This window comes from Macaca mulatta, chromosome 9 (assembly GCF_049350105.2).
Source record: "Macaca mulatta isolate MMU2019108-1 chromosome 9, T2T-MMU8v2.0, whole genome shotgun sequence".
Taxonomy (NCBI): Eukaryota; Metazoa; Chordata; class Mammalia; order Primates; family Cercopithecidae; genus Macaca; species Macaca mulatta.
Window position 1 is genome coordinate 112,615,069 of NC_133414.1, and position 27,439 is coordinate 112,642,507.

General features: G+C 48.1%; 1 protein-coding gene and 1 long non-coding RNA gene across 2 annotated transcripts in view; both read left to right on the top strand.

The window, feature by feature from the left end:
• Nucleotides 1-27,439, top strand: part of HIF1AN (hypoxia inducible factor 1 subunit alpha inhibitor) — a 95,639-nt gene that overhangs the window by 21,523 nt on the left and 46,677 nt on the right. The gene's annotated exons all lie outside the window — the stretch shown is intronic.
• Nucleotides 17,621-24,562, top strand: LOC144331277 (uncharacterized). Its single transcript, XR_013398315.1, has 2 exons — nucleotides 17,621-19,159; nucleotides 21,818-24,562. It is a non-coding gene; the product is annotated as an uncharacterized LOC144331277 (long non-coding RNA).

Below are 27,439 nucleotides of genomic sequence, written 5' to 3' on the forward strand. Positions count from 1 at the left end.
CTTAGGAAGCATCGTTTACCCAGCATAAACAGGAGGACTCAACTGTGCATGTCTTAGTGTGAACAAGTAGCATCAGATTTCCCTTTTCTGAGGAGAGATCAGTTCTCTAAGAGGGAGCATGAGTGTGAATGGGGAATAATCATGGAGAAGGGAGCAGGACTCCACAGTATTGGAGACGGAGTAGGGACCTCTAGGAATTGTTGGCATGGGGGTGCAGTGCAGAAAGGGTGATGCTAAGAGGTGAAAGTCTCAAGAAAGAAGATGGGTGTTCTAGAGGGGAAAACTGAACGACGAGAGGCAATGAGGAGCAGAGGACAAGACTCTCAACTAAGGGTGAGGAGACCAGTGTTCTGTCAGGAGAACCTTAGGAATTGTGACCAGAAGTCAAAGTTGTTAGAGCAATACTGCATTCAACCAGGTTTCATTTTAAAAACTTAAGAGTTGCTGGGCACAGCGGTGCACACCTGTAATCCCAACTCTTTGGGAGGCTGAGGCAGGAGGATAGCTTGAGGCCAGGAGTTTGAGATCAGCCTAGGCAGCATAGTGACACCCCATCTCTTGAAAAAACAAAAACTCTAAGAGCGGTGGTTCACCTAGAAATAAAAAGCAGAAATCATCAAGATGAGAAAACATTTTGTGTTTCGAGAGCCAAGGAAATTTGCCACTGAGACAAGGTATCTGACAGCCTAGATGGGATTCTAGACCTCTGTGAGAAAGTGCAGTTAGGCCCTGAATAGCGTCAAACTCAGGGATATGAGCTGGCTGACTGCCTTTTTATGTAATGGAGGCCGTGTGATAGGGCTTTATGAGGCCACAAATAGCGCTTTCTGGGTCCTTTCACAGTCTAGTCAGTGGCCCAACCAACATTTCTGGTAGTTCTGCAATCTCAGTCATCTGAGAAGATAACCTCCAAAATACGTGCAGTGGCATCAGTTGTTTCCTTGGTAGGTGTGCATCTTTTAATGATGGAGGACTTAGGATGAAGAACAGGTGTGTAAAAACATCAAACCCCCACATCATTACTATTTGCTATAAGGGCCTATGCAGTTTGTATTTTAAGTCCTTGACATATGGAAGAGCATTTGTGAGAGTAACACATTTGCTTTGTAATGCCAACTAAAAAGTGTATTTATACTCAAATTTTAAGTGGAAATTTTGCCAAGTTTCTTTTTTTTTTTTTTTTTTTTTAACAAAATTTTTTTAGAGCCAGGGTCTTGCCCTGTCGCCCAGGCTGGAGTACAGTGGTGCAGTCATTACCAAATCTCTCTGTAACTTTAGAGCCTTTAGAACGACTTAAGATTTCCTGTATTTATCAACTTAATTTATTGGAGATATAAGTACTTGATCAGGTTTTGTCTTGGTCAGATAAATTAAGTACTTAAGGAAATCAAATACATTAATCATATAAATGCCATTTAAGTGTTTTAAGGAGTTTAGTAGTAAGTTGGATCAAACATTAAACTTTTTGTTTTATAAGTACAATAATAAGATTTGTTAGCAGAACTTAAAAACTTAGAAAAGAGAGAGGATTTTGGATTTGTAACTTTGAAGAGGTGAATAGTTTGTTCTTTTTTGAGACAGGGCCTTGCTTTTTCACGCAGGCTAGAGTGCAGTGGCACAAACATGGTTCACTGCAGCCTCAACCTCCTGGACTCAAGTGATCCTCCTGCCTCAGCCTCCCAAAGATCACAGGCACATGCCACCATACCTGGCTAATTGTTTATTTTTTGTAGAAACGGGCCTCACTTTATTGCCCAGGCTGATCTTGAACACCTGGTCTTAAGCAGTCCTGCCTCGGCCTCCCAAAATTCTGGGATTACAGGCATGAGCCACTGTGCCTGGCCTTGAATATTTTTTTTAACCAAAGTAATTTATGAATATAAATTGTTTCTATATAACCCAAAAGTCACTCTCATTGATATTAAGAAACTTAGAGAGTGGGTTCTAAATGTAATATTACCACATACCCAAGTCACTTAGCCTCTACAAGTACCAGGTAACTAGCAGCCGTTAAAAGATGGCCACCACTAGTCCAGTTAGGGCCACAGACATGGTTTTGTTTGCCAATACAAGTTTTCGAAAGTTTTAAAAAATTGACAGCATCAAAGATCAGAAACATGCACCTAAAAAGATTTCTCGCTTCCCTGGAAAATCAGATCTGGCAGTAATGAAATTGCCTTTCCCATAGGACAACAATTGGCTGGAGCTGAAGAGCAACTGCCCCCTTTGCTGTGTTCCTTTCAGTTTGTCAATCTCCACTCTTCACTGTTGTACCCTACATCTCACTCACATGACCTGTCTGGCCCACATAGACATTTGAGTGTATGACCCTGAACTTGAGGCACTCTGGAGTTGCTAACAACTGATGCTGGGTAGCCTAGAATAAGGGCTCAGGAAAAGCCCTGCCTCTCTCTGCATATCGTTTCCCCCTCCAGCCAGGCTGTCTTCCCACCTGATCTGGCTCCAGGACTGATTCCAACCCCTATAGCAAATGTGTAAGAAGTTCCCAGGCTCAGGTTTCTCAGTGTTCACTGCTCTTGTCTGTGACCAGGCACTTTGCCTAGGCTCTGACCTCATGTCTCAGTCCTTGTGAACATTCCGGTCACCTGCTTAGTTTGACCGCAGCCTGACTTTGATCTGTGAGGGGTCCTGGGCTCTCTGCTTTATGCAGCCCCCATATCTGATCTTTGCGATGTGGTTGTGAATCTTCTGCTTCCATCTCCACCATCACTGCCCACTGCTTGGGCAGTGTGGTTGCTTAGCTGAGAGATTGGCAGCCCAGATTGCTAAAGGTTTAGGAGACACAGAAGGTGAGTTTGGAATTATTTGGATTTTCAAGAAAAGGACAGAGGCAGAAGCCAACCACAGTTTAAGGAGGCAGCTAGTAGAGCGCTTTTTAGGCAATGGAGGCCACTGCACATTTATAGGCAGCGGGTGGCAGGAGAGAGAATTTAAGAGAATGAAGTCTCAGAGGAGGCATAGGATCATGGGATATGAAATAGCAAAGGCACAGCCAAGGTGATGCTGAAGCTCAGAAATACTAAGTCATACAGGAGGGGGCACCATTGGAAATCTGATCCCCTAAAGTTACGAGTAAACAAGTGGTGGTGGGGTGTGGAGGGTAGAAAGAAGGCCTAAGCTTGATATGGGGGCCACAACCTGGGCAAGGGAAATTTCCAGCAAAGCCTCTCATGTTATCTGTAGTGGCAGAAGCATCTGAACCAAATGGCTAGGAAGCTTGGTGAAGAGCCAGACCCAGTGATCCATGTCAGCCTAGACTAGAGGGAAGTCTCCAGCAGTATGCCTTAGGACTCAGTCTGGGCCTGTGTCCTGTCTGACATTTTTATTGACAACTGACCGAAGCAGCAGGCTCATCAAGTTTGCAGGTGATAGAGCTAGGAGGGGCAGTTAATACTTTGCATGAAAGAATCAGGATTCAAAACGATTTCAACAGGCTGGAACACTGGGCTGGAACCAACAAGATTAAACTTAACAGGGATAAATGTAGAGTCCTGCACTTAGGTTAAAACAAAATCAATGACATAAGTACCGGGTGTGGGGGCTGGCCCAGCTTGACAGCAGTTCATGAAGAAAAGACCTGGGGGGTTTAGTTGACTGCAAGCTCAATATGAGTCAGCTGTGTGATGTGACTGCTAAAATCCTAACACAGTCATGAATTGCATTAACCAAACGGAGTAGCCAGATCAAGGGAGGTGTTACTGCACTGCTTTCTGAGATGGTCAGGGCACCTCTGGAGCACTGGGTCCAATTCTGAGGTCTTTTCCCCTGCTAAGGTCAGTGACAGATGAGAATATTTTTGACAGGAAGCCACCATGGCAGTGGGCCTGAGTACTGTCAGAAACTTGCCAGTAATTCTGTGGTGCTGAAATTTCTGGAATGAAGGACAGGAGTCTATAATCTGAACCCAGGCCAAGACTTTTATCTGGAGTATATTTCTAGGATTTAGGGGAAAATTTGGGGTCTTGCATTTCCTCACTTCCTATGGCTGCCCAGAGGCATTGGCCTGTGACTCTCATCCCTGGCCTTACTGAGGTCAGGGAATAATTAGCGATTAGTTAGAAGGGGTCTAGGGTATAGGTCAGCCTGAGGCGGCGGCTATAAAACGAGTCATTGAGGTGGGAGGGAACCTGGAAATTTGGACCTCTTGCACTAGTTCCCGCGCCCTCCCCTGGGATGTGCCGTCCCTGTTGCGGCCGCAGCGTGGCGCCCTTGCTCCACGCAGGGCTCCTGAGCCAATGGCGGGAGCGGAGTGCGCGGCGAGGCCGCAGTTGCGTTTCTCGCACTCCCCACTGCGGGGAGCCCGTGGGCCCCGCTCTGCAGGGGCGCTGCCGGCCCAGGTCTCCTGGGTGGCAAGAAGACGCCTGTGGTGTGGAAGAACCTCGCCCGTGGCCCAGGACGCGTAGAATCCAGATGTGGCTTCTGCTGGGACCACGTGTTCCGGCCTGAGTGACTTCGCACGTGGCCTCCTGTCTGCCCTGGCGCGGGGAGGGGGGCGGGGGGCGCTGCTCTTCTGACGTAAGGGTCTGTGGGGCCGCGGAAGAGCCTGGGGTCCCCGACCCTCCACCTACTGGCCGTGGGCTGTCCGCAGCTCAGCTCGGCTTTGTCTCGAGTTCCTTCGCTGTTCAAAGCGGAGTGGCGGCCACGCTCGGGGGTCCTGGGGCGAGTGGTTGGGGGTCGGACGGGGCCCTGGGTCTGGACCGCGGTGGGCTCGCCGGAGGGGCTGCAGGCAGGGCGGGTTTCGGGTTCCACCGCCAGAATAATTCGGCAGTTCTGGATGGGGCCCAGGAATTTGTATTTGTAACCAGTTTCCCAGGTGAGTCTGAGGTCCATGGCCCTCGGTTTAGATATGATGTCTCGTCCTCAGCGCCCGGAGCGGGGCTGCTGAGGACATGGGCTTGCTCTTATGGCAGCTCTGGCCTGGGTGGCTGGAGGAGGCGGCCGGGGCTGGAATTGGGGCGCACCCTGGAAGCTCCAGATGGGCGTTGGAGACCTGGGGCGGGATGAACCGAGGACCGTCCAGGTGTGTGGGTGCTGCTCAGGAGCGGGGAGGTGCGCGTGTGGGTGGATGGCCATATTGAGGGTGATGGATTGCTGCAGGGAGTGGACTCAGCCTACTGAGAGGACTGGGAGAGGGGAAAGAACTGGAGGGACGGCGGAGTCCATTAGCCTTTTCTTGCAGAGCTGGAGATGGAGGTTGGTTCTGTCCTGATGGGGGCAGGAGGACGGGTAATTGAGGCTGCCATACTCAGTGAAGCCCCATGGGGGCAGCCATGCTTTGTGGTTTGTGGTGAGGCACCGAGCCCCAGGATACTGACTATTCCCTTTTTTGGAGAAAGAGGGGAAGAGTATGCCCCTTAAGGGCTTCTAGGGGAACGTTTCTGCCTCCAGGGGGTTTAGGTGACGTGTGTGTGTGTGTGTGTGGGGGGGGGGGGTGTTTAGGTGACGTGTGTGTGTGTGTGTGTGTGTGTGTGTGTGTGTGTGTAGGTTAGCATATTGGAGATTTTCAAGGGAGTTCGTCTCCAGGACACTTCCCTCACCCCTACATCCACACAGAGTATCTTATGATCCTCCTGGTTTCTCTTGGGCCTCAACTCCCCAAAAGGGGGGCACGCTTGTCAGCAGCTCACGAACATGTGGATGTCTGCTAACTGAAGACACTCTGAAGGCCTTCCCAGGGGAACATTCTAGAAGGAACCCTCGAATTCCAAATCCTTGAATATTGGAGCTGGGAGAGAACTTACATGCTGTCTGATGCCGTCTTCCCCAGCTTGGTTTTGGGGAGTAGACACCTTAAGTGAAGGCCTAGCTTCGTAAGCCTCTGAGGATCCCAGCACCTGGTATGGAGACAGAGACTCATGCATTGCCTAGAGAAGGGAGAGAGACAGCAGAGTCAAGCGGTGGGTGGTGAGCTTTGATGGTGAACACCTGGGAGCTGAGAGGTGGTTAGGAGCCTACAAAAGAACGCCCCTTGAAGGAGGGAAGCTAGAGCTGCATCTTTAAATGGGGAAAATTTATCTTCCCCCCCCCCCAATTATGAATTTATGAAAATGAAGAAAAAATATATTGGGGCCGGGTGTGGTTTCTCACACCTGTAATCCCAGCACTTTGGGAAGCCAAGGCAGGCAGATCACTTGTGGCCTGGAGTTTGAAACCAGCCTGGCCAACATGATGAAACCCTGTCTGTACTAAAAATACAAAAATTAGCCAGGTGTGGTGATGCATACCTGTAATCCCAGCTACTTGGGAGGCTGAGGCACGAGAATTGCTTGAACCTGGGAGGTGGAGGTTGCAGTGAGCCGAGATTGCGCCACTGCACTCCAGCCTGGGCGACAGAGCAAGACTGTCTCCAAAATACATATATGTGGTTGAAACACTGACATGTTGGTCTACAGGGGAGCAAAGCTACAGAAGCCTGAATTTCCTGAGGTTTGGAGGGCAGTGAAGACATGAAGAGGACAGCTCTGACCATTGTTGGAGCACAGTGAACGCGTAGGGCAGAGGGGTCTGGCTGCAACAGGAAGTATCTGGCTACAACAGGTGGTATGAGGCTGGAACCCAGAGGAAAGAAACAGGGTTGGGCTCAGCTTCGTAGAGTTAGTGAGGATTGGGCAGATGAGAACACCCAAGGAGAAAAGGAGAGAAAAGAGGGTTTAGGGAGTAGGTGTGAACGTGCCCGAGAGGCATTTCCCAGGTAAGTAGGAGTGGAACTGAGGGCGGAGTTCAGTGAGAGGGAGGGAGGAAGAAGGACACAGGAGGGGTGGGAACCAGGGTCAGCTCTGAAGAGGAGTTTGAGTGCAGGAGACAGGAGTGAGGCCCTAGTGAAGGTCATCAGAGTTGGAGATGAAGAGGTCAGCAGAATGGTAGGGGTTAGAGGGTGAGTTGGTAGAGAGGAAATGGGGGCAGAGCAAGTGTAAACAGCTATAGGTTATCCTTTGAGAAGTACACAGAGGACTGGAGACAAGTTGGTATTTTGAAAAGAAAACTGCAGCAACGCTTTGTTAGCCGGGGGAGAGGAGCAAATCTGTAGACAAAGGACATAGGAGAAGGGGGCCACGGGAGAAGGGAAGATGGAAGCTACCAGAGAGAGCAGACACTTGAAGGAGCTGAATTCCAGAAGGGGAAGGGGGGACAGCTGGGGGAAGGGAAGAGAAATATAGCCTCAGAGAAATGGGGAGAAGGAGGGGAAGTCATGGGGTTCAACCTGGACCCAGGTTTTGATCTCCTAAAAGTAAGAATAAAGGTTGAGGTTGGCTTCTTCAGGTAAGGGTGGCCAGGGTGAGGCTGGGCTGAACGGACACAGAGGGAGGGTTGGAAGTGCTGTTAAGAATTTGGGAGTCAAAGGAGCAATCTAGGTGTGTGATGTGCTGCCTGGTAGGGCTGAGGTGCAGCACAGCTGGGCTGGGATTTGCCCTGGGCGAGGCTGATGCTGCATCTGGATGCAGATGCAGCATCACCTGAAATTCACTGTGATCACCTTGAGTCCCCGACCAGCCCACCTTTCCCAGAATTCCCTCCCAGATCATACACCTGCTAGGGCCAGCCCAGCCCACTCGCCACTCCTTCGTCTTCACACTTGAGAGTGTGAGCAAGACGAGAGTGGAGCAAGCAAGCCATGGTCTGACCCGATTACAAATGACAGGCTCAGTACCAGGCTGAGGGGCCTAGGGGCCAGGACACGATGAGGACAGTGAAGGGCCTGCCTGGGGAAGGGAGGGACAGCTGCCAGAGCCCGGCCCAGGAGGGCCCGATGGACGAGTGTGGACAGCCATGTGGTGTGTGGGGTCAAGAGCCTGAACCCTGGACTCAAGGGCCTGAGTTCAAATGCAAGGCATTGTCATTGTCATGATTTTTAAGTATCTGAGGTAGGCTCTGAGTGGAGGGAAGGACAGGAGGAGGTACAGAAAGGGAGTGCTTGCTTCATGCCAAGGAGCGTGCTATATTCACAAATCCTCTCTAAACCACCGTGAACTAGGTGCTGTTTTACCGTTATACAAATGAGGAGATTGAGGTTCAGGGAGGGGAAGTAACTTGGCCAAGGTCACACAGCCAGTTGGTGACAGTTGATTTTCGAACGGCTTTTTTTCTGTTGCTTTGATCACAGTCCCTTCTGAGAAGTGGCTTCAAAATCTAGCTTTCTGCTATGCCTTTTCATCAGCTACTTACTAGGTGGGTGACCTTGGGCAAGTTACTTAATTTCTCCCTCAATTTTCTCATCTGAAAAACAGGGATAATAGTAACACTATCTCATAGGTTTGTAATGATAATGAATGAATATATGTAGAGGATTTGAAACAGTATCTCGTACAAAGAAAGTGCTGCTTAAGAGGGTGCTGCCATTGCTAGCATCATCATCATCCTCATCCTCCTCCTCCTCATCATCATCACTCCTTACAGGCTCCAGCCAGAAGCTAAGGACTTAGAGGCAGGTGAAAGAAAGTCCTGAGGCATATTAGTCCTTTAGAGAGGGTCCTATGGGGAAAGGCGAGAGAGTAGCATCCAACCAGTGGTTCTCAAAAGGGACATTTTTGCTGTAACAGTGGCCTGGAGGAGCTACTGACTTTTTTGGGGGGGGGTGGGGAGAGGGAGGAATAGGGTGGGGACAGCAGGGAGTTACTCACTTTTGGTGGTAGGAGCCAGGAGTGTTAAAAGTGGTCATTCATACCCAGTTGAGAATGTGGAGGAGAAGTTCAGCTGGAAAGGATGCTTGGGATTTAACTCCTCAGAAGAGTTGCAGCTCCAGCTATTGGAGCAGCTGGAAAAGGTATGGAAATGAGCTTGGAGGTCTGTGAGGGGCTGGAAAGAATCAGACTTAGGAGGGGGCAAGGCTTCCTGGAGGGGAGGGTGGGGGTGAGGTAGGCTGAGGGATCTGGACAGTAAGCAGGGGCAATGGAGAGCCATGGGGTTCTGGATGAGGGACATGATGTATTTGGGGAGATTACTCATGCAGCCAGGGAAGAGGTTGGGTTGGAGAGGGAGAAAGAGGGGGCCCATTTGGGGAGTGGGAACAAACCCTAAAGGCGGTAAAGGCACCTGGACTGGTCTGGGGTTTGGGGTTGGAGAGTGCAGATAAAAGGCCACACTGATGCACATTTGAAGGAAAACTCTCAAGTGTGAAGACGAAGGAGTGGCGAGTGGGCTGGGCTGGCCCTAGCAGGTGTATGATCTGGGAGGGAATTCTGGGAAAGGTGGGCTGGTCGGGGACTCAAGGTGATCACAGTGAATTTCAGGTGATGCTGGGGAGTCTGGGAGCTGTCCACTGAGGGGCTAGAGATGCCAGTTGGAAGTTAGGACCAAAGTACCGATTTGGGAATCATTATTCCACATTTATTGAGTACCCCTGACACTCAATACACATATAAAATAGGGCCCCTTGGAGGGTCGTTCCTGTGGGGTTGCTAGTGGAATTTGAAGTCCTGCTTGTAGATGAATTTGTCATAGGAAAAAGCGGAGGGGTAAAGCCCTGCAAACCTGCATCCTAAGCCTGGCTGGGCCCCTTCTGCATAGGGAGGGAGTGAGGAGAGAGCTGCTGGGAGAGTCAGCCAGAGGTTGGAGAACTAGGAGAGGGCATTGCCAGCGCTGCCAGATGCAGGGAAGAGGCCCAGGAGCTGACAGAGTAGCAGAGTGGAAGCCAGGAACAGTGGAGCTGCTGAGGGTGAAGATGCCTGAGGGGCAGGAGGAATTTGGGAGTTCAAGGAGAGTGGACAGAACCATAGTTCAGGAAGCAAGTTGAAGAGGGTGTGTACATCGCAGTGGGGAGGGCGGGGGAGGCAGAAACACTGAGGCCCACAGAGGGGAAGCGAGCAGGAGAAGAGCGTTTCCCTGAACTAGGGTTCACAGGGAACCATCCCCAACCTCAGCCAACCTCAGGTCCAAAGTAGTGGATTTCTCCAGGCTCTATTCTCTGACTTCCACCTCCCTGCAACACACACACTTGACCCCAAGTTTGAGGCTATTTCCTCTGCCCTGGCCTCAGGAACACGGAGAAAAATAGCCTGTGTCCTTGCTCATCTAGCTCCAGGGGATTCCCTGCCTCCTCTGCCCTCAGCATTCCCTTCCCTAGGAGAAAGCTCTGCTCCCTTAAGGTGACCTGACTTTAGAGTTTTTCCTATTTGCCATCCTCGGTGCATATGGGCTTTCAAACAGCGTGTGGGCCACCCTGCATCTCCCACTTCCCCCAGTCATCATCTGCCACTCCTATTCAGGCCTGACTAGCCTTTTCTTGGCTGTTGCTTTGATCACAGCCCCTTCTGAGAAGTGGCGCCCTGACTCCCTCCCTGACCAGCTCCCTGGTCTCTTTGAGTCTGTCACTGGAGTTAGGAATCTGCATAGGATGTTGAAAACTCCTCTCCTCTAGGAATCCTCCTCCAATTGGGCTCATTCAATTCTTACTGCTCCTTTCCTCGGTTGAATCTGTAGATATGGGGTCCACTTAGATAACTTTGCAGATAAAAAGCAGCTCGTGCTGTGCTATCTAACTGGGAACCATTTTTGCCTCTATTGCATTATAATATTCTGCAAGGGAACTCACCTAGTCCAGGGGTTTCCAAGGATATTTTTAACCTTAGAACCTTCAATTCTGAATGTACACACAGACAGACAGACACACACACACACACACACACACACACACACACACACACACACACACACACACACACACACACACACAGATAAAAGCAGAAATACGTTGGCTGAAATTTACCCTTGCTCTAACCTTCACCCATAGCAGCCCTAGACGCTCCTAAGAACCCTTAGAGCTCCACAGAGCACATTCTGAAAGCCCAATTTCTTCATTTACAGATGAGAAAGGCCCAGAGAAGTGAAGGGACTCTCCCAAGGTCACACAGCAGGAGCAAAAACTCAGGATTCCCCCAATTCCTCCCAATCCTAGCATTCTAGGACTTATTAACTTCCAGCCAAGCTCTCCCTCTAGTGTTTTTTAAAAATGTAATTTGTGTTTTTCATTCGTTCACACAGCAGATATTTACTGAGCACTTACTATGTGCCCAGTACACAGTCTGCCCTTAAGACTATTAGGTACAAGTCCTAGGAGTCAATGGGAAGCAAAAACAGACACTGTCTGCCTTCATAGGGCTTTCAGTCTAGTGGTAGGGACTGAAAAACTACATGCATGAGAAGTGCCACAAAGAAGAGATCAACGTTATGATAAAGAGGGCTCACTAATGGGGGATTTAACTTAGTTAGAAAGTGACCCACAGCTGAAGCTAAAGGTAAACTAGGAGAAGAGAGAAGAGTGTTCCAACAGATCCAGCAGCAGCACATGCAAAGCCCCAGTGGCAGCGGGGAGTGAGATGGGGTGAAGGGATGAGAGAAGACTGGTATGGCTGGAGCTCTGGGAGCCATGGCCAGATGGGCAGGCAGGGGCCACATACCAGATGGGCTATGCAGGCTGTTAAGTAGTGCTGGGGCTTTATTCTAGGATTAGATTTGTGTTTCAAAAAGATGTCTCCAGTTGCAAAGGGTAACTGAATGCCCTGTCCCCAACCCTGACGGAGGTGGGTTCCTCTCATTCTGTCTCCTTCTTTGGTCTGTTTTTCTGACTAGTCACATTCTGCTTGGGACATTCTTAGCAGGGCTTGTCTCCACTTTTTGTGTGATATCTATTTCAGCTCTAAGGTACATATGTGTGTATCTTAGTGTGTGAATGTATTGCCACTGTATCATTCAATAAATATTAAGTTATTAAGTGCTGCTATGAAGCAGATACTGTCAAATTATCATTATGGGCAACGAACATCCTGAGTGATTGTGTGTCTGTGTGTGCAACGTTGGTGAATTGTGTCATGAGTGTGAATGTGTTAACCATGTGCTGTAAGTGACTGACCACATGGGTAGCTGTGTTCTTGTATGGTTGTCAGTGTAAGTCTGTTGTAGGTGTCATTACGTGTGACTGTCATAGTGGTTTTGTGTGTGACTTGATATGACTTGATATGACAGCATCGCGTGGCTGAGGTGGTGAGTGGTTGTGTGTGTTACTGTGCAGTGTGAATGACTGTCAGCATGTGTGCCCTAACCGGGTGACACTTGGTGGGTGTGAAGCGTCTGTGGGTGGCATGGGAGACCCCATCTCCTGCTGTAAATCCAGGGCTGAATGAGCTCCCCCTGGAATGCTGGGGGTGCTCTTCATGGCCCCGGGATGATTAATGCAGGGAGTGGAGCCTCTGCCTGGTGGCCCTGGGATGTTGGAGAGTAGGAACCTCCCCCGCAGAGCTGGAGGGGAGAGGGGAGATGGGGGCAACCGGGCGGGCCAGGGCTGGCCAGACAGGGCCAGATTAATAAAGAGGGGCCTGGGGGAGGGAAGGCCAGGGCGGGCGGCTGCGGCGGGAGGCGGCCGAGATGAAAGTGGCCCGGCTGGTGGGCAGGCAGGTGGCCTCTCCTGGCCCTGTCAGCACTTTTTAATGTCCCCTTGGTTAGAATGTGTGGGAGGAGTGGGGCGAGGGAAGCGAGAGCTCACCTTTCCCAGGCCCTGGAGGAGGGGGCCGGGTCAGCTGCTAGAAGTGGGTTTTTTTGGTGGGGCGGGAGGCACGCGTAGGTGTAACTGAGAGGAAGAGTCTGGGCCATGCCACCTCCCTCTGCCACTAAAACGTTACCTTAGCTCAGTCTGTCTTGGACAGGCAGGATCGGGCAGCAGCTGGAGAAACAGAAAAGCAGAAGAGAGGTAGAAAGGGATGGCTCTGTGTGTGTGTATTACTGTCCAGGATATGGACTGGACTTGCATAAATTAATGTGTGTGAGGCTGAGTGCCTGAGAATGTGTGAGTAAGGCAGTGTGTGTGTGTGTGTGTGTGTGTATTCAGCTCTCTGTGCGTGGGAATTTAAATGGTAAAGCAGGAGGCTGGGCCCTGGCTTGGCCTACTGCTCATGTGTGGCTTCGGGTAGGGCCTTTACCCACCCTGCGCTGTGTTGCTTGTCTCTAAGTCGAGATAAGGGTGTCTGTTTCACAGGATGGGTGTGAAGCTTCAGTTGGTGGAAATGTCCAACTGTAAGTGTGTGAGTATGCAATGTCATTGTTAATTGAATGTGGGTGTGTTGGGTGACTGTGTGTGATGGTGTGGGTGTGTCTGGGGGCCTGGGGCACTTTGTGGGTCAGTCACAGTGGGTGTCTGGGTGAGAGGACAAGGCTGTTAGTGTGAGCTCTGTCTGCGTGAGTCTGTTGTGAGTGGAGAGGTGTGCAGATGTGTGTTTGGCAGTTATATTGAAGTATGTGGATATATTGGTGTGGATCCTGAAGTGGTAAGTGTCAGTCTTTGTGTGCTTGTGAATGTGTGTGTCCTTATCATTGTATGTAACTGTTTGCACTGGATTCCTTTGTGTCTCTTGGGGTACATCCGAGTTGCCCTGGAGACTTAGATGGAGTGTGTGTTGGCTGTGTGGGGGATATGTAGGGATGGGGTTTGTGTGTCTTTGTGCCCTGCGTGTGTCCTAACATGAGTGTGGCTGAATGTGCCTTTGTCTCAGTGTTGTGAATGTGATGGCGTGTGTGGTGCCTTGGTGTGGCTGTGTGTGAGTGTGTGTGACAGTGTGTGTGTGCGTGTGTGTGTTTGGTGAGCGGCTCTGCTGCCTTAAGCACCTTTCGAATACATTGGCCACAGCTCATTGAATCCTTTAACAATCTGACTCTGCTCTTCCTTCCCCGTTTTTTCTAATTCAGTTCCTCTTATTACAAAAATAAAAAATAAAGTGCTGCCCCTTTCCAGTGGCTGGCCCTACGGAGCCCCCGCCTCGGGACCAGCCTCGTTTCACTCCATTTCGGAGAAAACGGGAAGTCGGTAATTTTAAAAAATATTTTCTACTTTATTTGGGATTTAATGTTCTTACAGAATCCTGCTGCCTCCCTCTGCCCCCCCACCCATCCACCCCCAGCCCCGCATGCAAGAGGCGTAATGGCCCGTTCAGCATATTAGGGGAGCCGAGCGCGCGCGTGTGTGCACACTTGGATAAAAACACACAGAGACCCGCAGCAGACACACATACAAATACACAGCAGCTCAAAAATATACTCAGACACGAACTCAAGCACTCTACCCTCATGCCACTCAATATTCACACTGAAACACCACACAAAGACAGAGACCCATTCCCAGATACTCCAAAGGGAAAGAGAACCAGGAGCACTGTCAGAGGAGAACCTCTGGAGACATGAAGGAGGCAGGTGGTCAGAGATAGGAGGAAGGAGAGAGGCAAGTTCACGGTGCGCGACAGTTTGGAAGTTACTTTTATGCTGTAAAGGAATGTGAATTGAGAAGTCCAGGGAAATGAGTTGGGGCCTTGATCCCTGGGCCAGGTGTTGCACCATTTTGTACAAGGGAACACTGCATGGTCAAGAAATGATTACTCAAGGTCATGCAGGGAGTCAAGAGAAGACGTGGGGCTGGGCGTGCTGGCTCACACCTGTAATCCCAGCACTTTGGGAGGCCAAGGAGGGTGGATCACCTGAGGCCAGGAGCATAAGACCAGGCTTGCCAACATGGTGAAACCCTGTCTCTTCTAAAAATACAAAAATTAGCTGTGGTGGTGGGTGCCTGTAATCCCAACTACTCAGGAGGCTGAGGCAGGAGAATCGCTTGAACCCAAGAGGCGGAGGTTGTAGTGAGCAGAGATCGTGCCACTGCACTCCATCCTGAGTGAGACTGAGACTCCCTCTCAAACAAAAAGAGTAGATGGGGAAGAGAAATAAGGAATCCTGTGCCCTCCTATGGGGGCATCAGGGCACTAAACACTGTGTGTGTGTGTTTGTAAGATGTGTTTTTGAACATCGCTGGCTTAAGTGCCATCCACATACTAGGATCAACAAATGTTTGCAGAGGCTGGCAGTACCTGATGCGGCACTGTATGTCTGCAAATGTATATTTGAGGACTTGTGTGTGCACATGCATGGGGGGATCATGCCTGTCCTATTCATCTCCGTATCGCCATCACTTAACAAAGGGCTTGGCACATAGTACTCAATCAATATTTGTCCAAGCATGAATGAATTTATAGAATCCCTCAGGGATCTCAGGTATAGGAGGGCCTCATCACCACTGGTAGAGACCGTGGCAGCTCAGCCTCTGGTGGGGCCTGGGAAGGTGAGACATAGTAACTCTGACCAACTTGCTGCCATCGCTGTTGCTATGAGGGCCCCTGTGGTCTGTGTTCTGTCTAAGGTAGTGAGTTTCATGAGTTATTTCAGACCATTCTGTGCAGGGAGGGGAAGAAAACAAAAGACCTGTCCACTCGTTAAACATGGGACAGGTAAGGGAGAGAAGGGCAGTAGTGGACGGAAACTCAAGATGGATAGATAACGACAGATAGGCATACTGATGAAACACACCAACTGGTGGATAGATTTATTTCTAGAGAGACTAAAAAACAAATAGAGACATAGATAAATAGATATACAGATAGACACACAGACTGACATGAATAGGCAGGCAGGCAGACAGTCCTGAGGAGTGACTGACAGATAGACCAACAGACAGGCAGACGAATTGATAGACAGACAGATGGACAGCTGGTTGCACAGAGAAGATGGACGCATAGCTCAGGACACAGAATGGAGCTGGCTCTGCTGATGGCCTACCCTGCAGCCAGGCCCTACATTCCATCGTTCTTTGTTAAGGAACCTGCTTTTGTGTGTTTGAAGTCCAACGCTTTGGGGAAAGTTGAACCCTTCCCTTGTCTAAGAGGTGGACTCTTAATTGTTCTAGGAAAATCATGGTAACTCCATTCATCTTGGATGGATGATTTGGGAATGGACATATGATACAATCCTTTTTTTTTTTTTGATATGAAGTTTCGCTCTTGTTGCTCAGGGTGGAGTGCAATGGTGCAATCTTGGCTCACCGCAACCTCTGCCTCCTGGGTTCAAGCGATTCTCCTGCCTCAACCTCTTGAGTAGCTGGGATTACAGGTATGCACCACCACACTCAGCTAAATTTGTATTTTTTTTTTTTTTTTTTTTTGAGACGGAGTCTCGCTCTGTCGCCCAGGCTGGAGTGCAGTGGCTGGATCTCAGCTCACTGCAAGCTCCGCCTCCCAGGTTCACGCCATTCTCCTGCCTCGGCCTCCCGAGTAGCTGGGACTACAGGCGCCTGCCACCTTGCCTGGCTAGTTTTTTGTATTTTTTAGTAGAGAGGGGGTTTCACTGTGTTAGCCAGGATGGTCTCCATCTCCTGACCTCGTGATCCACCCGTCTCGGCCTCCCAAAGTGCTGGGATTACAGGCTTGAGCCACCGCGCCCGGCCAAATTTGTATTTTTTGTAGAAACACAGTTTCTCCATGTTGGTCAGGCTGGTCTTGAACTCCTGACCTCAGGTGATCCACCTGCCTCGGCCTCCCAAAGTGCTGGGGATTACAGGCGTGAGCTAGCACGCTTGGCCTATGATACAATTCTGACCATTGATATGTGGGAGGTAGTCTATTACAGAGCCTTTTGGGAAATTTTACCTCAGTCTTAAAAAGGGATAGATGGAAGGGATGTGCCCCTTCCGTCCTTCTGGATTCTCGACTTTGCTACGTGAAGATGTAATATGTTGGGTTGCTCCAGCCTTTTTGACACCCTGAGTTTCAGCCTGAGTTCAAAAGCTGATGTGCCAAGGATGACAGAGAAGAGATGTGAAAGGAATCTAGGTGCTGGTGATGCCATGGGGCCACATTAATCAGAGAGATAAACAGGTAAACTGAGGAGCTGACAGTTGCAAAGATCATCAGACTCCGAGCCCCTGATGTTCACGTTTAGCACCTGTTATATACTTGTTTCTATTGACTATGTGATTTTCTAATTTGGGAAAAACATTCTGTCTCTGTGTCTGTCTCTGTCCCTTCCTCCCTCTCTCCTCTCTCTGCCCCCTTCTCTCCCCCTTCCCCTCTCTTTTCCTTTTCCCTCTCCCCTACCCTCCCCCTCTGCCTCCTCCTCCCCCATCTACCTGCTTCTGTCTCTAAGAGTCCCCATACCCATGGCTCAGCTCTGCCTCCCATAATAAGGCATTTACTTGTGTGTCAGAGGCTGCCTCTGGGCCGGGCGCGGTGGCTCAAGCCTGTAATCCCAGCACTTTGGGAGGCCGAGACGGGTGGATCACGAGGTCAGGAGATCGAGACCATCCTGGCTAACACGGTGAAACCCCGTCTCCACTAAAAAATACAAAAAACTAGCCGGGTGAAGTGGCGGGCGCCTGTAGTCCCAGCTACTCGGGAGGCTGAGGCCGGAGAATGGCGTAAACCCGGGAGGCGGAGCTTGCAGTGAGCTGAGATCCGGCCACGGCACTCCAGCCTGGGCGACAGAGCGAGACTCCGTCTCAAAAAAAAAAAAAAAAAAGAAAAAAAGAGGCTGCCTCTGAGTAGGGTCTGGATTTGGGATGGTGAGGGGAAAGGCTGGGAACCACGGGAAGGCAGAATACCTCCTTCCACCCCCTACCCCATGCCCGGTGAGCCCAAGCAGTCTTTCCCCCAAATCCATCAACTAAGTCCTGGCCTAGGGTTCTTTCCCTGACCACCCCCTCTTCCTTCCTACCAGGATTCCAAGGACCTGGGGTTAGACCTCTGAAGTAAGTCATCCTTTGAGATCTGTTCACTTTTCAGGCTCGAGTCCAGCCTTTGGACTTGCTTTTTTTTTTTTTTTTTTTTGAGATGGACTCTCGCTCTGTCACCAGGCTGGAGTGCAGTGGCACCATCTTGGCTCACTGCAACCTCCGTTTCCTGGGTTCAAGTGATTCTCCTGCCTCAGCCTCCCGAGTAGCTGGGACTACAGGCACCTGCCACTGCACCCAGCTAATTTTTGTATTTTTAGTAGAGACAGGATTTCACCATATTGGCCAGGGTGGTCTGGAGCTCCTGACCTCAGGTGATCCACCCACCTTGGCCTCCCAAAGTGCTGGGATTATAAGTGTGAGCCACTGCACCCAGCCGGGACTTGCATTTTTGTTATGGGGCATGGAAATGATGGCAAACAGATGGCCGCAAGGGTAGGAGGACCACCAACCCCCACAAAAAAACTTGGTTCTCCCCGTTTTTGTGTTCATCTCAGTTCTTGGCCACTTTATGAATCTCTGAGTTTCTCAATTAAACAAAAAATATCAAGCTCCTACTCTGTACAAGGCACTGGCTGGTGCCATGGGAGACAAATGAGAAATAAGACAAATTCTTTTTCTGAAGGTATCTTCTCTTTTTCTTCTTCCCTTTGTATGTATCTCTCTTTGGGCGTTTCTGTCTTTCTCTTAGTCAATTGATCAAGAAGTGTTCATAGGACAAGGCATTGTATGCCATGCATTTGGGCTCACTTTCCTCCTCTAACTCCGCCCTCTCTTCATGCCATCAGCACTCTCCCTGCACTGTCCATCTCCAGGTCCCACTTCCACTGCAGCAAGATGATGAGAGTTACGTGCTGTCCAAGAACAGGAGACCCCAAGGGACTGATGACTCTTTGGTGGTCCCCTTCTCCTTTCACCCAGATAATCTGTCAGGGGACCAGGGGAATGTCGCAGATGACTTCACAAGCATGCAGGCAAAGGGTGACCCCAGGGGATTCCTCCTGGCTGTCACAGCTTCCCTCCTCATCTTTGCCCCCCATCTCCTGTTGCCTGGCTATTCTTTCTGAAGCATTATTCCAAGCAAGTGCCCCACTGGCAAAGATGGTTCAGTGTGAGATTCTGAGCTCTGCACCATATGGGCCCAACTCACCCCTTCCAATTCCCCTACTCCCACTGCCCACAAGACCTTCAGGACTGGCCACCTTCCCTGACAGCCAGCAGTTTCCTGCTTCACCACCATCCACATTATATTAACACAGCTTTTAAAGCCGCATTTAAAAGTCACCTGTTCCAAGAAGTCTTCCTTGGTTCCCCTACAAGAGGCTCCAACTCAGACCCACAGGCACCAAACACGCCCTTTTATACATGCATACCGACAACCAAGGTTGACATCAGTACCAACAAGTTCATGGCCATGTCTTGTGCTTTCCACCCTGCCCTGGTCAGAGTTCCAGGCTCCTCCAGGCTCGTGGACAGCTCACCCCCAAGACTCTTTCATATTCTGAGTTCCACACTCCCCTGGGCCCCAGTGTGTCCAAGCAAGCCCCGGAGTGTCCTTTGGGTCATGGCCCCAACCTATTCCCTCAACCTTCTTCATTACCTGCCTAGACAGTGGCATCTTCCTTCCTCCCTTGCCCTGCCCTTCCTCCTCCTCCTCCTCCTCAACATCAACAAGTTTCCTTATAACCTACTATGTGCAGGGTATAGTGAATAACAGTAGTGAATCTTCACTGGGGGGTTATCACATGCCAGCCTGACCTGTACAATCTCACTTCATTCTTACAACAACCCTAAGAGGCAGGCACTATTATTATTCCCATTTACAGATGAGTCGATCTCATTTCACAGATGAGGTCCCTCCCACACCTAGAGCACAGACGCTGGAGCCAGACTGCCCAAGTTCTAATTCGACCTCTTTCTAGCTGTGTGACCTCAGGCAAACTACTGAGTTCTGTGATTCACAAATATTTCCCGTGCTCCAGGCTCCCATTCTTTACCTTCTTCAGCTCCCTGGACAGGCCTTTCAGCTGATGTTTAGCAGACCTTTGAGACCCTTAAATGATGCTTCCTCAGGGTCTTGACCCCTAGACAGCTCCTTGAATGTGACTCTCAAGGCCACATTCTACTTAACTTCTCTGTGTCCCATTTCCTCAAGTGCAAAATGAGGTTAATACTAGTGTGTACCTTGCAGGATTGTTGAGAGGACTGAGTTAGAATAGAGTGCTTAGAACAATCCCTGGCAGAAAGTCAGTACTATAAAAGCAAGAGTTACCATTTTTATTATTCTTTTGGCTCTGTGGACTCAGGATTCTCAAGTTTAGAGGAAAAGAGCTAACAGGTACCAAGTGGCCTCTATGTGCTGAGGGTCTTATAGATGGTGTCTTGATGAAAAACAAACCAAACCCTCATGAGAAGGGAGTGTCATAGCATCCCTTCCACAGATGAGATGAAGGCTGCAGGTAGCTAAAGTTCCTTCCTTCCTTCCTTCCTTCCTTCCTTCCTTCCTTCCTTCCTTCCTTCCTTCCTTCCTTCCTTCCTTCCTTTCTTTCTCTCTCTCTCTCTCCCCTTCCTTCCTTTCTTTTCCTTCCTTCCTTCCTTCTTTCTTTTCTTTTCTTTTCTTTTCTTTTCTTTTCTTTTCTTTTGAGGCAGAGTCTCACTTTGTTGCCCAGGTTGGAATGCAGTGGCCCAATCTTGGCTCACTACAATCTCTACCTCCCAAATAGCTGGGACAACAGATGTGCGCCACTATGCCTGGCTAATTTTTGTATTTTTAGTAGATGGGGTTTTGCCATGTTGGTCAGGCTGGTCCCGAACTCCTTACCTCAGGTGATCCACCCACCTCAGCCTTCCAAAGTGCTAGGATTACAGGTGTGAGCCACCATGCCCAGCCAGGTAGTTTCTTACCCAAGGTCTCTGCCAATAAGTGGAAGATCCAGAAATTGAACTCTGATTCATTTGCTTCTAAAGTCATGCCTTTTCTAAGACACAGTGCTATTTCTTTGATGTGAGGATCAAGGATTGGGATTTGGAATTTGGAATTCAAGGATGTGAGGTCCGAGAGTGCTCATGCTTTGGGTGTTCGTATTATGACAGTTGAAAGCGGTGTTAGTGTGAGTAACTTGTTTTCAGAGTGGTCACAGTGTGTGACAGGGTGTTGAAACCTCACAGATTCAACAGTCTAGTTTGGTGATTACTGGGGGTGGAGTTTGGGAGTACTGGAGGACAGCAAGAGTCACCAAATTAATGACTTACCTGGGGCCAGGAAGTCCAAGGCCACCTGGAGATCTGATTAAGAAGCCGTGAGCAGGTGAATCGATGAAGGCAGAAGCTTTGTCATGTATTACCCCATGTTTAAAGAGCTACCCCTGGGGCTAGGGCTCATGGGGGACTGCGCCTTTCTCTGGTAGCACCGCAGCCCTGGATCAGAGTCTTCAGGGAGCTCAGAGCCTAGCTGGGGGGATGTGAGCACTGGGGGCTTCACAAGGAAGCAGATTCTGAGATGGATATTAATGTGCAGGGAGCTCTGGAGGTAAGAACCTGTGGAAGGGAGTGGATGGAGTCAGGTTGAGCCAAGGCCAGCCCTCTGGGGCACTCTGGAGCTGGAATGGCCCTTCAGCTTCTTCCAAGTTGTGGCCAGAGGGCTCAGCTTTTATACCCCGACACTCATGGGTCAGGGATATGAGTGCACCCAGGAAGTGGGTGTAACCTTGGGCCAGGGAGCTTTCTTCTGCTGAAGCCATTCTCCTATGGGAGCTGATGGCTGAGGCCTGTCTGCTAGCACTCTCAGCAACTGGTGATAAGTCCCTCATTGAAGGGGATCTGAGTGGCACATTGTAGTGTTCACCACAGGCACCGACCTAAACTGGAGAGAGCAGAGCATCAAAGAAGGTTTCAGTGTGAGACAATGTCTGGACTGAGGTTAGAAAAATGAGTAGGGGTTACACAGGCCACAAAAAGTCAGGAGGGGAGACAGGCAGAAAAGGGAGTTTCTGGCAGAAAGACCAGTATGTACTAAAACCCAGAGATAAAGATGGCACAGGAGAGGTGGATAGGTCTGGGATGGGAAGCCCATAAAGGATTTTAGGACAATATATGACATAATTAAGATTTGCGTTATGGAATAATCCTGGCACCGCCACTTACTAGCTGTGTTGCTAACAAGTTACTTAACCTTTCTGTGCCTTGATCGCCTCATCTGTGAAATGGGAATAATAATAGTGCCTGCCTCTTAGGGTTGTTGCAAGAATGAAGTGAGATTGTATAGGTCAGGCTGGCATGTGATAAGCCCTTAGTGAAGATTTGCTACTGTTATTCACTGTAACAGATCTGACTGGGGCAGGAGGAGACCACTGGAAGGAGGAGTTTAAAGTCTACTGCAGGGTACTGCAGAGACAATGAAGGCCAAAGCTAAGGCAGAAGCCGTAGACCAGGCCGGTTGTAAAGCTCTCAAGAGGGAAAACTCACAAGACTTAGCGATTGCTTAGATGAAAGGGGTGATGAAAAGATGGCATTCACAATGACCCCTGGGTTTCTGGTTTGGGTGGCTGCCTCTGGGAATACACAGATAGATTTGGGGCAGGGAGATTTGGTGAGTTCATTGCAGACGAGTTGAGATTGAGATTCTTGAGGAACTTCCAACAGGGGATGTAGATGTTCCGAGCTGACCTCAGAGGTCTGAATGGAAAAAAGAAGTGCCAGTGTGGTCAGGGGAGCCCTGAGCCTGGGTGAGTGTGTGGGAAGAAGGAGGTGTGGGTTGTGGATGGAGCTGTGGCAAGCACAGTCATTAAGGGGCATGTGAGAGAAATAGAAGAGTCCTCAGAGAAGAGGAGGAAACCTGGAGCTGCTGTTGGCATGAAAGCCAAGGGAAGAAGGAGACCCGAGGAGGTGCCAGCAAGCAAGAAAGAGAAAGGTGGCAGAGTCTGCTGAAGAGGGCAAGAGGTTCCTGGTAGCTGACTTGGAGATGAGCACTTCCTCAAAGTAGTTGGTGGTAGGCAGGTTGTGATGGTTCGAAGAATGAAGCTGAAGCTGAAGGTTGCCCATTTCTGAATGGACAGACCTGTGGATAGAGAGATTCCCAGGGGTCCATGCTGGGAGCAGTCCAAATGCGGTCTTCCCAAGTGACCTTCACTTGTGCTCCTTCTCTCATGTTTCTGGCCACAGGCTGCCTTTTATCTCTGTCCCTGCCCTATCTCCTCTACCAGTCTGTAAGATCCTTCAAAGGAGCATCTTCATCTGCCTTTTCCCTGTGCCAGTGTAGAACTGGTGATCAGCAGTTGCTTGGGGAGTGAATGAATGATCTGTGTTGAGACCATGAAGCAAGTTCCCTGGTTTGCAGACTGGTCAGTCAGCAGAGAGGGAGTGAGACTACATTCTGGAAGAAGATGTATGATAGGAAGATGGGTGGCTGAGAATATGGGAAGGTGTAAATCAAGAAACTTAGAAAAATAAACACAGCCAACCTCTGAGCAGATGTTCTTAACCTTTTTAGATCCTGGCCTTCTGGAGATGCCATTGTAGATAATGGACACTTGCTCAGAAAATAAATCACATTCTTACCTAGTCCGCACGTGACTTTAGGAGTTTCACAGAACCCGCAAGGCCCACCATGGACCTGCCCAGTTGGTTCATGGATTCCAAGTCAAGAATGTGCTTTCAAACATGGAGTGCCTACCAGTCCTCTGACCTTGGGTACATCACTTACCCCGACTGGGCCTCTTGTTTTTTTATATGTAAGATGAGGAATCATGAGGTTGAGGTGGAGGTGGAGAGCGTAAAGACACTAACAACTTTGTCAGTATCTGGTGCAGGTATTTTACATACCATAAGGATTCTACCTTGTTAGTGGGTAGAATTTATCTCCATTTTGAACATAGAGAAAGAGAGACTCAGTTCAAGAAACTTGATGAAATGTACACATGAGTAAGTAAAGGAACCAGATTCCACCCAGGTCTCTCTGACTCCTAATCCTGGCTCTTTCCTGTTGACTGTGGGGCCTACCAGGCACAACAGCTTCCATGTCTGTCTGCTCACCCTGACATGGTTAATGCACTAATGAACATGAAAACTATTTGGAAACTAGAAAGCAGTTATGCAAATAGAAGGTATCCTGTTGGTATCGTCACTATTGGTCACTCTGTATCTTGAAGTCCCTTCTTTGGCATCTGTTACATTCCTTCCCCTAACCCCAGCCTGCTACTTCCTTGTTTCTGTCACCTGTTCCTCCTTCTCCTCCCATCTCCTGAGGGTGGGTTTTCTCTAAGTCTCCACCTCTTGCTTTCTGTTCTTTACTCTCTAAATCCCCTCTTCCTACAACTTCAACCTTTGACCTCCAACCAGGTAACTCTCAAGTTTGTACTCTAGTCCAGAGCCTTATTTCAACCATCTGCTGGGAGTTTGTGGTTCTCAGACTTTACTGTGTATCAGAATCACCTGGAGTGTTTGTCAAAACACAGATTGCTGGGCCCTACTTGCAGAGTGATTCAGTAGACCTAGGGCAGGGTCAAGGAGTATTTTTTACAGCATTATTAACATATCATTGATATACAACGAACTGCATATCTTTAAAATAAGCAATTTGATAAGTTTTGACATATGAGTTCATCCATGAAAACAACACCACAATCCAAATAGTGAGCACTACCACCATCCCCTCGGAATCTCCTTGTTCTCCTTTGTAATCCCTTCTTTCCTCCCCTCAACATCCAAACCCATCTCCAGGCAACCATTAACCTGTTTCTTTCACTATAGGTTAATTTATATTTTCTAGGATTTTATGTAAATGGAATCATATGTATACTATGTATTGTTTCTGGCTTATTCTATTCAGTATAGTTATTTTGAGATTAATCCACATTGTTACAGGTATCAATAGTTCATTCCTTTTTATTACTAAGTAGTTATCTATTGTGTGAATATACAACAATTTGTTTTCCTGTTCACCTGTTGATGGACACTTGAGTTGTTTCCAGTTTGGGGCTATTACAAATAAAGCTGCTAAGAATATTCATGTCAAAATCTTTGTACTTTTATTTCTCTTGGGAGGGGAATGGCTAGGTCATACAGTCAGTATATGTTTAGCTCTATGAGAATCTGCCAGACTGGTTTCCATACTGGTTGTACCATTTATACACTCACCAACAGTGTATGAAATTTCAATTGCTCCACATTCTTGCCAACATCTCAGTCTTAAACTTTAGCCATTCCAGTGGGGATGTAGTGGTATATCTTTGCATTTTCTTAATGAGCAATAATATTGAGTAGCTTTTCAGGTGCTTATTTGCCATTCATTTGTCTTCTTAGGTTAAGTATTCATATCTTTTGCTTATTTAAAAAATTGGATTGTTGTCTTTGTACTTTTTCAATGTGTTCCTTATGTATTCTAGAACACAAGTGCTTCATTGGATATATGTTTTGCAAATAATTTTTCCCCGTATGTGGCTTACCTTTTCTTTCCTTCTTTCTTTTCTTTTCTTTTTTCTTTCTTCTTTTTCTTTCTTTCTTTCTTTCTTTCTTTCTTTCTTTCTTTCTTTCTTTCTTTCTTTCTTTCTTTCTTTCTTTCTTTCTTTCTTTCTTTCTTTCTTTCTTTCTTTCTGTCTCTCTCTCTCTCTCTCTCTCTCTCCCTCCCTCCCTCCCTCCCTCCCTCCCTCTCTCTCTCTCTCTCTCTTTTTTTTGACAGAGTCTCCCCCTGTTGCCCAGGCTGGAGTGCAGTGGTGCAATCTCAGCTCACAGCAACCTCCACCTCCTGGGTTCAAGTGATTCTCCTGCTTCAGACTCCTGAGTAGTTGGGACTATAGGCATGTGCCACCCCCAGCTAATTTATATATTTTTAGTAGAGATGAGTTTTCACCTTCTTGGCCAGGCTGGTCTCGAACTCCTGACCTCAAGTGATCCACTCACCTCGGCCTCCCAAAGTGCTGGGATTACAAGTGTGAGCCACTGTACTCAGCTACTTTTTCATTTTTTTAAACAATATCTTTTGAAGAGCAAACATTTTAAAATTTAAATCCAATTTATTGGTTTTTTTAAAGTTTGTGCTTTTTGGGGTCACTTTTCTTTTTCTTTTCTTTTCTTTTTTTTTTTTTTTTTTCTTTGAGACGGAGTCTCACTGTCACCCAGGCTGGAGTGCATTGGTGTGATCTCAGCTCACTGCAGCCACTGCCCCCCAGGTTCAAGCGATTCTCCTGCCTCAGCCTCCCAAGTAGCTGGAACTACAGGTGTGTGCCACCACATCTGGCTATATATATATATATATATTTTTTTTTTTTTTTTTTTTTCTTTGGTATTTTTAGTAGAGGCAGAGTTTCACCATGTTGACCAGGCTGGTCTCAAACTCCTGGCCTCAAGTGATTGACCTGCCTCAGCTTCCCAAAGTGCTGGGATTACAGTCATGAACCACCACACCCAGCCTGGGGTCACATTTAAGAAATCTTTGCCAAACCCATCACTAAGATTTTCTCCTATGTTTTCTTATAGAAGTTTAATGGTTTTAGCCCTCATATTAGGTCTATGATACTTTTCTAGTTAATTTTAGTATACAGTATGAGGTAAGGGTTGAGGTTTATTTTGTTTCATTGTGTTTGCACATGTCTATTCAGTTGTTTCAGCATCATTTGTTGAAAAGACTATCCTTCCTTAATTGAATTGCCTTGATACTTTTTCAAGAATCAGTTGATCATCTATGTGTGATTTTAATTTCTGGGCTCTATTCTGTTCCACTGATTTGTTTGTCTGTCTTTATACCAATATCATACTGCATTGCAGTATCTCTATAATCTCAACTTTATTTTTCAAAGTTGTTTTTGCATTTCCATATACACCTTAGAATCCATTTGTCAAGTTCTACGAATAAAAACAAAGCCTGCTGGGATTTTGAGATTGCACTGAATCTGTAGATCAATTTAGTGATTATCGGCACCTTAGCAATATTGAGTCTTCCAATGCATGAACATATTTCTCCATTTATTTGAGTCTCTTTACTTTCTCTCAGCAATGTTTTATGGTTTTCAGGATACAGGTCTTTCACATTATTGATTAAATTAATCCCTAAATATTTAATTTTTTCTTTTTTTGAGACAGAGTCTTGTTCTGTCACCCAAGCTGGAGTGCAGGGGCCCGTTCTTGGCTCACTGCAACCTCTGCCTCCCAGGCTCAAGCAATTCTCCTATCTCAGCCTCCTGAGTAGCTGGGATTACAGGTGTCTGCCACCATGCCCAGCTAATTTTTGTATTTTTAGTAGACACAGGGTTTCACCGCCAGGCTGGTCTCGAATTCCTGGGCTCAAGTGATCCACCCGCCTCAACCTCCCAAAGTGCTGGGATTACAGGCATGAGCCTCTGTGCCTGCCCAATATTTAATATTTTCGATGCTGTTGTAAATGGAATGTTTTAAACATCTCTATTTAATATCCTATTGTTTATTGTTTTAATATATGGATATACAATCTATATTTGTTAAAACACGCTGATTGCTGGGCCCTGACCCCACAGTTTCTGATTTAGTAGGACTGGCATCTAATCTATGAATTTTCATTTTTAACAAATCCCTAGGTGATATTGATGTTGTTTGTCTGGGGACCACATTTTGAGAACCATTGACATAAATGTTTTGCCCAAGCCTTTTGTTCCAAATCAAGCTCATCACCTTGCCTCAGATAAGCTTGTCTACTGGTTTCCCTCTTTACAGAAATGGCCCTACCATTCAATTCCATGTCTATTGGTCAACTGTCTGAAGTTTTCCATTGAAAAATCAATCTATGGTTTACTTTACCACCCTCACATCCAATCAGCTGCCAATCTAATAATACACTCCTGAAATATGTCTCCCCTCTGTCCCCTTCACTTTCTATTGCATATCTTCATCACTTCTCTCCTTGACCAGTGACATTGCCTTCTA